Raw genomic sequence first — 11,427 nt, 5'->3', positions numbered from 1 at the left:
GACCCACAATTATTGCAACATTTCTTCATTCATCATAGTTAAGTGGGAGGCAGGTGCTTATCTAGAGATTATGGGATACCTGGAATTTTTTCTCTCACCTCAAGCTCCCCCAGGATGCTGCTATTAGCTGAGATGTGGTTGGATAGTACTAAGGACACCCCCTTGCAAACCAAAGCATTGGGGCACTTGCTTCTCAGAAAATATTATAGCCATCCAGAAGTTCCTTGGTCTAATTCAGAGGTATGCTTTAAAGGACAGTCTTGGGACCCAGATGGCTTATCCTTGGGTCAGTGGGGATTTTGTGTCCTCTGGAGCCAGAACACAATAGAAATGGAAGCTTCAGGGAAGAAATTTCAGGCTTCTCTCAGGAGTCTATGAATGTGTATATGTATATGTGCATGTGTGTGCAGGCAGGAATAAATGTGTGTGTGTGTGTGTGTGTGTGTGTGTGTGTGTGGTGGGCAGCAATGGTTCTCTCTCTCTCTCTCTCTCTTTTTTTTTTTTTTTTTTTTTTTGGTTTTTCGAGACAGGGTTTCTCTGTGTAGCCCTGGCTGTCCTGGAAAGCAATGGTTCTCTTCAGAGTGGGGAAGCTACTTAAAGTCATTGCACAGAGTCTCTGCAACCACTTCACGGCTCTCCCTGCTCCCTTGGTGTGATGGCATTCTTCCTGTGGTATGCCCCTGCCTCAACTCTGGTTCACAGTGGCCCTCTCATCCCCCTTCCACTAACATGTACTCTCAGGACAAACTCTGAGATTCACAGGCTCCCGAGCTGTTGGAACCTGCATATAAGTCTTCCCATATAAGTGGAGCCCTCCTGGCCACTCCATCCACTCACTGGTTACCCTCCTGTTCTTAAACAAATGACCATGGCCTGTGATCTGGGCGTCCAGTTCTGGGAAGAAGATAAGTATTGGAAGATAATGTTATATGCCACCTTTCTAGACCATCAGGCACTTGCTCCTCCTGGCTATAATAAAAACAGCAGAAAAATAAGGACAAGCCAGGCTACAGACTCAAGAAAGTGATTTATCAGTCTTGATCACCATGGTGAATTCCATGCCTTGAGGCTTCTCTTCATGCCCAGTAACATATCTTACAGGTCTTGCACCCAAAGTGACCCTTCTTGGCCATGAATGAAGCCATGGAGAGAGGTAGATGAAACACTCATTAGGGTATTAAGAAAATGTGTGATACACGACACTGTGCCAGTGAAGCACGTGGAAGGTCCTGGAACAATCCTTAAGGAAGTGAAAAAGTGCCGGTCTCCTCCACTATATCTTGCATACCCATCACCAACGTTGTCTCACATCTGCCAACCCATTTGGTTGTTTAACAACACATAATGAAGGTACCTGGGAGCTATGAGAAAAATAAGCAGGTCTTAAAGGAAGTGGAAGGTTCTAATCTCATCTTCAATTGCACACAAACACACACACTACCCCCGGTATCTTCCCGATCTCAGCAGACTTAGCCTCTCAACAGCCATGGTGTTCTTAGGTAAACATTACTGTTTCTGAGGATCAGGGAGGAGCTCGCTCTTCTGAGTCTTCAGGCATGTTACAGTGAAAGCAAACTGCAGTCCACATTCTTCCATGTGGTCCTTTTAATAACAAGTGCACACAAATCCATCATTTTAACCATTCAGTCAACTTGACAGCTCCTCTCTCTCCCTAGATATGCCAACAATCACCTTTGTGTGAGTTCAGTTCTTAAGTGATGGCTCTGTGCTCTCAGCAGGACCAACCAACACTCTTAGTTGGGCATGGGGTATGAGGATGCCCAAGAGGCCAACTGTGAATAGATGGAGACTCCCTGAGCGTTAAGCAGCCAGGGGATTCCAGACTCTACTCTTGTCCAAGTAAGAACATAGATGCCCCATCTTTTCATCCAAACATAGTTCTTAAACTTCACCAGGGATAAGTTATCTGGAATGTTTTATGAGCCTGGGGGTATAGATTCAGATAAGTATGTTGGGGCCTTTTATCTCACTACTGGAGTGTGTGAATTTAAGTGTTAAGTCATCACCCCTGAGCCTTTTGCTCATAGGTGAGCACATTATCTGTTGTGGGGTTGGCCTAAGTCTCCACGTGCCTTTCATAGCTTCCTTCCCAAGATGAGACAATAAAAAGGCTTCCAGACATTACCAGCTATCCCAGGACACAAAATCTGTACTGTTGTAACCCCAGTGAACTAGAAAGGCCATATTTATTTATTTTGTGACAGGGTTTCACTATGTAGCCCTAGCTACCCTGGAACTTGTTATGTAAACCAGGCTGGCCTTTAACTCACAAGGCACTGCCTGCTCTGTCTCCCATATTTATATTTACATATATATATATATATATATATATATATATATATATATATATATTAGAAAAATTTAAACAAATACCAAATACAGACAACAGTGTAATAGATCTCCATTTAGCCACTGGCAAATCTCAACAAGAACCTGCTCACCAACTTCAGTTCATGCCGCCTTCCACCCACTCACTATTATTATTGGAAAGCAAATCTCAGCTAGCTTATCCATATCTGTTGAAGTTCTACTTCTGAAAAATGAAAAGTATTTTCAATTTTAAATATACTACTATCAAACCTTGAAAATTAAAAACAATATTAAAATATCCAGCAAGTAATGCTTCTGGATACACACACACACACACACACACACACACACACACACACACACACACACACGACAGGGTTTCTCTGTGTAGCCCTAGCCATCCTGGAACTCATTTTGTAGACCAGCCAGTAGCCAGGCTGGCCTTGAACTCACAAAGGTCTGCCTGCCTCTACCTCCTGAGTGAGTACTGGGATTAAAGGCATGCGCCACCACCTCCTGACCAGTGTTAGATATTCTTAAGGATGAAGTAGATATGTGACTTAATAGGATCCCTGAAGAACAATAGGAAATGAGATTGCCCAAGAAAAGTAGAACCCACCACACTTAAGAGGCAAGTGTTTTCTTAAGCATCGCTCTGACAAATGCACACATTCAGAAAGTCATTTTCCTGTTCTGAATCTCTAAAAGCTCCCAGAACCTAAACACAAAAATCCCAACGCAACTGCTTTTCAGGGTCATTGCCATGGCTCCGTGTGCCTCTGTCTTCACCTAATGTACTGGCATCGAGGGATGGTTTCACTCAAGGATGCAGGGTACCACTTGCTACTGTTTCTCTTCAGTGCCTCCTTTGTTCTGGAGGGACTGAAACAGTGTCTTCTCCCAAATGCTGAGGATTTGTCCAGTCTTAGAGGAATGACAGAAAGTTCGGCAGCATCCTGCACTGTCAGACACAAGGGTATCCTCACAGATCAGTTTGCTTAAGAAGAGTATAGTACTCCCACTAAGGACCCTCTGAGCCTGGAAGATGCAGAATTCCCTCAGCAACTAGGAGTTACTGGATAGCCCCTATCCCCACATGTTTTTGAAGCTCATCCAGGGCAGAGTATATCTCTGAAGAATAACGGCAGGTCCTACTGCTTAACGTGAGACACACAGATAGCTGGGAAACTCTTCCACATCCCACAAGGACCTCATCTACAGCTGTCTCAGGTCATATGCTCAGGTGGGGCTGCACTCTGACGCTACTGCAGCTGGTTGCCTCCCTCTATTGTGCCTTCTAGACAAACCTTGTCTGGTTTCTGTCAGACCCCATCCTTAGCAGGGACTCAATCTATCTACTCATCATGGAGACCTTGTTTGTCCATGTTCCTCAGTCCACAGAAATGCCTAGAACTTGGTGTATCCTTAAACAAGCTACTGATTGCTTTTTCCTCTTGCTGGCCGTTAGATAAGTCCTTTCCTGTGAAGATACCTTCATTCATTAAATAAATAACATTGAAAGCCTACTCTCTGTCAGCTACAGATCTAAGGACTAGAATAGACAATAATACGAACACTACCTTACCCCCAACCCCAGGTTTGAAGGCTCATTTGTTAGAAAACATTGCACCTACTCAGACCACTAATGATGCTTTCATACAGACTTGGAGCCCCTGCCTCTCAAAAGTGCTGAGATCTATAGTCAAGTTATTTACCTTTTCCCCAAGGGAACAGGGTTGCAGACCAATATGACTGAAGAGGGAGTTCTTAGGGCAGTGAGATGGCCCACCCTGTAAAAGTATCTGTCATCAAGCCTAGAGACCTGAGTTCAATTCCTGGGACTCAGATTGTGAGAGGAGAGAACCAACTCTTGCAAGTTATTTTTGCATTCCAAGACTGCACCATGGCACGCACCACACACAAACTCACTACACATACATACATACATACATACATACATACATACATACATACATACACACACACACATACACACACACACACACATACACACACACACACACATACATACATACATATACATACATACATGCAAATAAATAAATACAAATTTAAAACAACAAAAAAGAGGTCAGCCTTGTTATGTCACAAAAGCTTTATTACCATATTGCCATTCTTCCTGCCCCTATATTACTTTCTCCAAGAAAAGAGGTTAATTTCAATGTGATTTGCCTCTCCATTAGAGGGGACAGTGTGTGTGTGTGTGTGTGTGTGTGTGTGTGTGCGCGCGCGCCCAGGCACCACTGAAGGGTCTAAGTTTCTATGAACAATCTATTGAATTCTATGAGGATCCTATGTGACTCCTGGAGGGATTTTATCAAGCGTCTACTTGGATTCCATTAAGATAGCATAAAGATGCTATGTTTATCCACAAGAAGTATATACCAATCCTATAAAGATCCAAAGAGGTTTTCAAGCATGAGGCTCACAGCCTTGGCATGTGTGTGTGTGGATGAGCAAAGAGCTTTGGCTTCAGCTGCCCCCGCCCCCGCCCTATAAATTATACTGCATGGCTCTTCCGCTTGCCTCCTTCTGGTGCCCTGCACAGAATCAGTTTAATGAGATGAATTAAATATAAATAAATAAAAGGAAAACCCCAGAGCAAACAGCACATGGTGTGCTTGGCAGAGAGTATCTCTGACATGAAAGGACGTGGGAGCATCAAAGGTGCGAGACAGTCACGAAGTGCCTGCCCCTCTGGGGGTAGTGGCTTCCAAAAGTCACTAAGAGCCACTTCCGCAGCTCCCCTCCCCACCTCCCCACCCGTGCCTATCCCGGTGTTGGGTCCCTATTGTCAAAGCTGTCTTTGGGAGCTACTGTTTGAGGTGCTAGCAGTCAGGCGGCTCCTTAAGCCCCACCCACAGTCACTCACAGCCTGTGAGAGGCTGGGCTGCTCCCACGAGTGCTGGCTCCTGGTCAGCGCTCAGCAGGTTCCCACAAGTGCTGTTCTCCACCCTTGGGTTGTGGAGGACAGCTGCAGACAGGCCTCCGGTCAGGCAGCTGGGAAGAATCAAGGGGGGGGGGGGGGGGAAGCAAGCAAGAAGGCCAGCTTTAGCCAGGGTTGGGAGGGAGAAGAAAGAGACGCCCGACCTGGGGTGGGCAGGACTCCAGAGAGCTGGAAATCTGACAACCACTGGCCCAATTCCTGCAAGTGAAGGCACTGTCTTCTGGTTTATCTGCTTTCCTCCTGGATTCAGTGCCCTTAAGTAGAAGTTTCTATGTTGATAGAAATGGGTCTCTACTATATGGTATGCTGGTCCCACTCCAGCCTCCAGTAATCAAATATGAGTAATGAGCACTTAAACAGCCATCTCTTACTAAACAACAAATGTGAAAATTTGCCACGTTTTAGTAAATTTAAATATTACTTGTAAAAAGCGCAACTCCATTTATTCTTTTGCCATAGGGACTCATGTAGGCTAAGGTGGCTTTAAACTCACCAGGTAGCTTGAACTTCTGATCCCCCTGCTTCTACCTCCCCAGTGCTGGGAGTACACATATGCACTACTCTACCTGCTGTATGCAGTGGTGCACTACGAATCCTGGCTTTATGCACACCGTGTACTCTAATGACTGAGCTACATTGTCAGCCTGCAGCAACCTTATTGGACAAGGGCTCTCAGGTGCAGGTGGCACTCTCTAGACATGCCTTCACTGGACAGCAGCAAGCTCTGTGTCTATACAGGACAGTTCTTACCTGTGTGCAATAGTGATTCCTGTTGGTGCCTTAAGTGTAGACATGCCCTGCCAGTGGATAACTGTAGCGATCTGGGTTCTAGTTTGCACAGCTTCAGACTTTGTGGGGGACCCTGGGTAGGTCTCTCTGCGGTAAGAGAACAAAGGTTGGCTGGACTGCATGTGTAGTGGCTCTCAAGCAGGGACAGGACAGCCTTGTAAGACATTCTGAGTTCTTTTCCTTGTCTGTCTTATACACCCACCAATGGTAAACATGCCAAGGGAAAATCAGAGACAATTATCTAAACGATAGTGATTATGTACTTGGCTTTGTGGCCAAACTATTACTAGCTTCAAAGCTCAACCCCACTACCTGTGGGCCTGTGGGCCTTTTTGCTTAGTCAGTGTCGAGCTGATGTGAAAAGCATGGGCTTTGGTGTCCCTGGAGTCTTGGGTTTAAACTGGAGTGTTCTGGAGTTGATATCTATACACAAACTACTGAGTTCTCAGGAATTTTGTGAGCCAGCTGATGAATATATCATTAACAACTTAACTACAATTAAACAAATTACATTAAAATCAAAGATAAAGAGGACTTACTCTTCATTTTATTATTACACATTCTCTTAGAGTTATTTATATGAACTGTCTGTAGATTGCCTTCCCCGCCCCCTCCCATGATGAGAGTATCAAACTCAGTCCTTGCGCATGCTAGACAAATTCTGTACCACTGAGCCTCAGAGGTAATAATACTACATACTGGTCTCTGCCCATTTCTGGGTTCATTGACATTATGTAGACTGCCTGATATTAGCTACAGTTGTGGGAATGTTTACTCAATGGAAAAGTTGGCAAACAACAAATCATGGCTTAGCTTTTATTTTATTGATTGTTCTGACATAGAAAGTAACAGAAGAAAAATTAAATAATGCAGATAAACTCTAATTCTGACATTTCCAGTTACTACATTGTCAAAATTTAAAAAGAGAGGAGATAGTCATATGTTGGCCCTCTTCGGTGATTCAGTAAAGGTGTCACTTTTGGTGGAGTTATACACAGCTGGTTTTTAAAAATATTCTAGTACTTTACCAGTTTAATAGCTGAGCCAGATTCTGACAGGCAAGGTAACTCTGGCTTAAGTGATGGTTCTCAGTGAACCCCAGTACAACCGGCCATCTGTAAAATGTAGATTTAAAATATTACATAGTCTCAATGCCACCTAGTTTGCTTTGTTCTTTATTAGAGAAGGGAGAGAGAGGGGAGAGGGGAGAGGGGAGAGGGGAGAGGGGAGAGGGGAGAGGGGAGAGGGGAGAGGGGAGAGGGGAGAGGGGAGAGGGGGAGGGGAGAGGGGAGAGGGGAGAGGGGAGAGGGGAGAGGGGAGAGGGGAGAGGGGAGAGGGGAGAGGGGAGAGGGGAGAGGGGAGAGGGGAGAGGGGAGAGGGGAGAGGGGAGAGGGGGAGGGGAGAGGGGGAGAGGGGAGAGGGGAGAGGGGGAGAGGGGAGAGGGGAGAGGGGAGAGGGGAGAAGGGGAGGGGGAGAGGGGGAGGGGGAGAGGGGAGAGGGGAGAGGGGAGAGGGGAGAGGGGAGAGGGGAGAGGGGAGAGGGGAGAGGGGAGAGGGGGAGGGGGAGGGGGAGGGGGAGAGAGAGAGAGAGAGAGAGAGAGAGAGAGAGAGAGAGAGAGAGAGAGAAGTTGGGTTCCGGTGCTGGATCCCTGAAAGGCATATACTAAGGACAAAAGTCTCTCCAGGACTGAGGTGGGTACACTTCAAAGTGTAACTTTCTCCCTGGTATGAGACATGGGAGGAGGACAAACTCACCAAAAAGTAGCTGGGAAGGGCAGGGGAGGGTCACTCTCAGCCAGGAAGAACGTTCACTCAGAACACAGTCCTGGAGGTTGCAGAAGTGGAAAGTGGGCTTCATCTTGGGCCCTCTCCCTCTCCCCCCCCTCTTTCTCTCTCGTGTCTGTCTGTGATATGCACACATTTATGTGTGTGTATGATGTACATGAATATATATGTGTGTGTATGCATGTATGTGTCTGTGTGTGAGCACAGGTGTGCCATGGTACATGTATGAAGGTCCTTGCTTTCTACCTTGCTTGAGTCAAGGTCTCTGTGCTGTTCACTGCTGTGTATGCCATCTTAGCTGGCTCTGGGTTTTTTCTGCTGTCGCCTCCTATCTTGCCATAGCAGAACTTGGATTATAGATGTGCACGACCATGCCAGTTTTATATGGGTTCTAGCGTTTGAACTCAGGTCCTAACACCTAGGTGGTTGGTGTTTTACCATCTAAGCCACTTCCCCAGCCCTAGAGCTCTGGGTTATTTCTATGGAAACTTTTCTATGCCTACACTAAGCTGGGGACATTTTCAATGTCCTCTAATCAGGTGTTTTCTCTACCTGAGAAGTTCTGGCTTTTATGGCAATGCCTCAATCCTCCAGTCCCTCAAGGGTAAGTTCAAATGTCACCTTCCTAACAGAATGGGAAATGTCACTCTCCCAGTCTTTCCAAGTCCACTGCTGTCTCCATTCTATTCCTTTGCCCCTCCCCTCCCCTCACTGAGATGAATGTCCTACAGACAAATAAGGACACACAGCCCTGCACCTACATTCTTCTCTCCCACTGCCACTGTAGGATTTTCATGTAGTGCAGAGGCCCCACCTCACACCCACTTTGTCTCAGAGGGTTCAAGATCGGCCCACACTTAGGATGCTGCTAACTCCAATAGTACCAGTGGGATTCTGGCCAACCTACTGACACCAATGGCACCTTCATCCATTCCTGTATCTCTTGAGTTTTAAAGTGAAAAAAATCCTTGGGTACCAAAAAAAAAAAAAAAAAAAAAAAAAAAAAAAAAAAAGCCTTTCCCTCATGTCCCTAGATGGGACTGCGCAGCATGGTCCCTACTCCTTCCAGTCCTACCTCACAGTGCATCTCCAGAGTCTTAGGGTCACCATCCACTGATGTCAGGATCTCATGAAGCTCCATGTTTCAACAAAATAACACGAGATAAAGTCATTTCTTATTTTGTCTATGACACCTGACTCCCAAGATCCTATCACGTGGCTACATCTCTTGTGATCCCTATGGGGGTTCCCATCCTTCTTCTCCAGAATGCTCGTTACATCTGAGGTTTTCTTTTTCTTTCAACAAAACCCCTGGGCCAAATAAATCAAAGAAGAGAAGGAAACACAGGGCAAAATCACTGTAGTGATGTTGTAACTGCTTGTCATATCATATAGAGTCCAGGGGTCCTACCAAGCTGTATCTGGTCTGGGAGAAGGCTGCTGACTGCTGCAAACAGTGGGGATCTTCCCTCCAAGCCCCAGAGCAAGAATGGAACTTCTTTCTCATGTATTTGAGAAGGCAACGTGGCTGACAACGTGAAGTACAAGAGGACTTTGGCAGCAAGCTCCTCAGGGCTCTGACTACATGCCAAGCCTTCCCTGATCCCAAGGTGGAGCCTTGGAAGAAGTGCCGGCACAGGGCACTATGCCTGGCTGCACAGTGGTTAACGCTGGGTGCAGGTCTGGGTTGCACAGGCTGAGGTCAGAGTTAATGAGTCCAGCCTTATCTTCTCCATTCTACTAGTTTGTCGCTCACATGTTTATAGACCCGACGTTTTTATAGATGTGTTTTATGCATGTCTGTAGGTTTTACCTTACGCTCTTAAGGTCCCAAACTTCTTTGGTCAGCCAAATGGTAGGTAGGGGAAGACCTTGATCTCAGAGCACCGAGCTGTGGTTTAGAGTTCTCACCAGCCCCAGACGCTGTTGCATCACCTGGCCCTGCCCTTTTCATCTCTAGACCCCGTGGTAAAATTGGACACCAACCTCCTGTCGAGCGTGGTGATTTAAAAACAGGCTTATGATCCTGTCTGTGTGTCCTTTGACATTTTTCCCAGGAAAAGCTAGCCCAAGCTGTGTTTCACTGTAACTGTCCAGCCTGAGCTTTCTGCAGATGCTCAGGGTGGGTTAGCATGACACAGACTTCTCTAGCAAGAAGTTGTGTCCCAAGACCCGAACCAGGTCCCAAGGGGAGGACAAGGAAAGTGCGTGCTTATTTTTGTGGGTGTCTCAGGAGGGGTGAGATGGCAGGGAGAGGGACCTTGGAACAAGGAGCTAAGGCTAGACTGGATGATGGTAGATGGATGACCAACTATACCATCTATACCAACTATACCATCTATACCATCTATACCATCTTCTGCTGCTTCTTCCCTCCCCAGGAAGCCTCACCAGGGAAGCCCAGAGTGTTACACACAGCCTGGAGAAGTCATGGTCTGATCAAATGTCTGAGTTTTTTAGTAACAGGCTATGTTCTCTGGCCAAGGTGGCTCCACCAAAGGTGGTTGTGCTGGTGGCCAAGGGGACCAGAGTGGAGTCCCTTCTGTTCTCTCTCTCTGCTTTCTCCCCTCAGTGCTCTAGATGACAGTGTCCCCATACCAACCTTGCCTTGTCCTACTGGTCCTATGAAATGGGTTGTCCGAAGCCTAGGGTGTTCTCTCTCTCTCTCTCTCTCTCTCTCTCTCTCTCTTTTCCTCCTTCCCTCCCCTCCCTCCCTCTTTCTTTCCATCCGTCTTTCATTCATTGGTTTGTTTTTGTTGTTTTATTTTGTTTCTTTCTTTTTTTTCCAAGACAAGGTTTTTCTGTGTAGTCTTGGCTGTCTGAAACTCGATCTGTAGACCAGGCTGGCCTTGAACTCAGAGATCCGCCTGCCTCTGCCTCCCAAGAGGCGTGTGTTTCCTGTTTCTTACTGGTTTTGTTTTTTTCAGTTCCCTGCTGCCTCTTCAGGCTGTGTCCCTGGCCTTCTTCCCCCACATTTCTCTGTATTCTACAAGTTACAGCTTGAGATCTGCTCTGATAGCAAGCTCATTCTTCCTACCAGCATTTCTAGAAGAAGGTTTGACCTGACTTGGGACTTTGAGGCACAGAAGAAAAGGCTGAGTCTGCCTAGGTCTGAGCCCATAAAGGGAGCAGCCAGCCGCCCGCGCCCTGCATGCCAGCCTGGATTTCCTATTAGACACAGCTTTACAGCAGGAAGGCCTGCCCGCCAGAGCCTGGGGCCCAGCAGTTCCATCTACCCATTCTGGACCTGGATGTCTGCCCTAGCAGATGTGATTTAACTTGCTGCAGGAGAAATATCTATAAAAAGCTAACTATTGTCATAAACCCAGCCCATCAGACCCAGGGCAGGACTGCTGGAGGGACACCCAGCCCCTGGGTCAGTCTCATCTCAGAGACCATGACCCTGTTACCCAAGTGGATCTTTCTCCCTGAACTTCTGCTTTACTCTAAGGGTGTCACATCACAAAACTGTCCTGACTGACAAAAGGTTGGCATGTCATCGCTGTTGCATTCCTCAGAACTGTCTCCTCCCATGCTGAGGAGACAGGGATATGT

The sequence above is a fragment of the Arvicanthis niloticus genome, chromosome 11 (assembly GCF_011762505.2).
Source record: "Arvicanthis niloticus isolate mArvNil1 chromosome 11, mArvNil1.pat.X, whole genome shotgun sequence".
In the NCBI taxonomy this organism is placed as follows: domain Eukaryota; kingdom Metazoa; phylum Chordata; class Mammalia; order Rodentia; family Muridae; genus Arvicanthis; species Arvicanthis niloticus.
Note: the sequence above shows the minus strand (reverse complement) of the source record.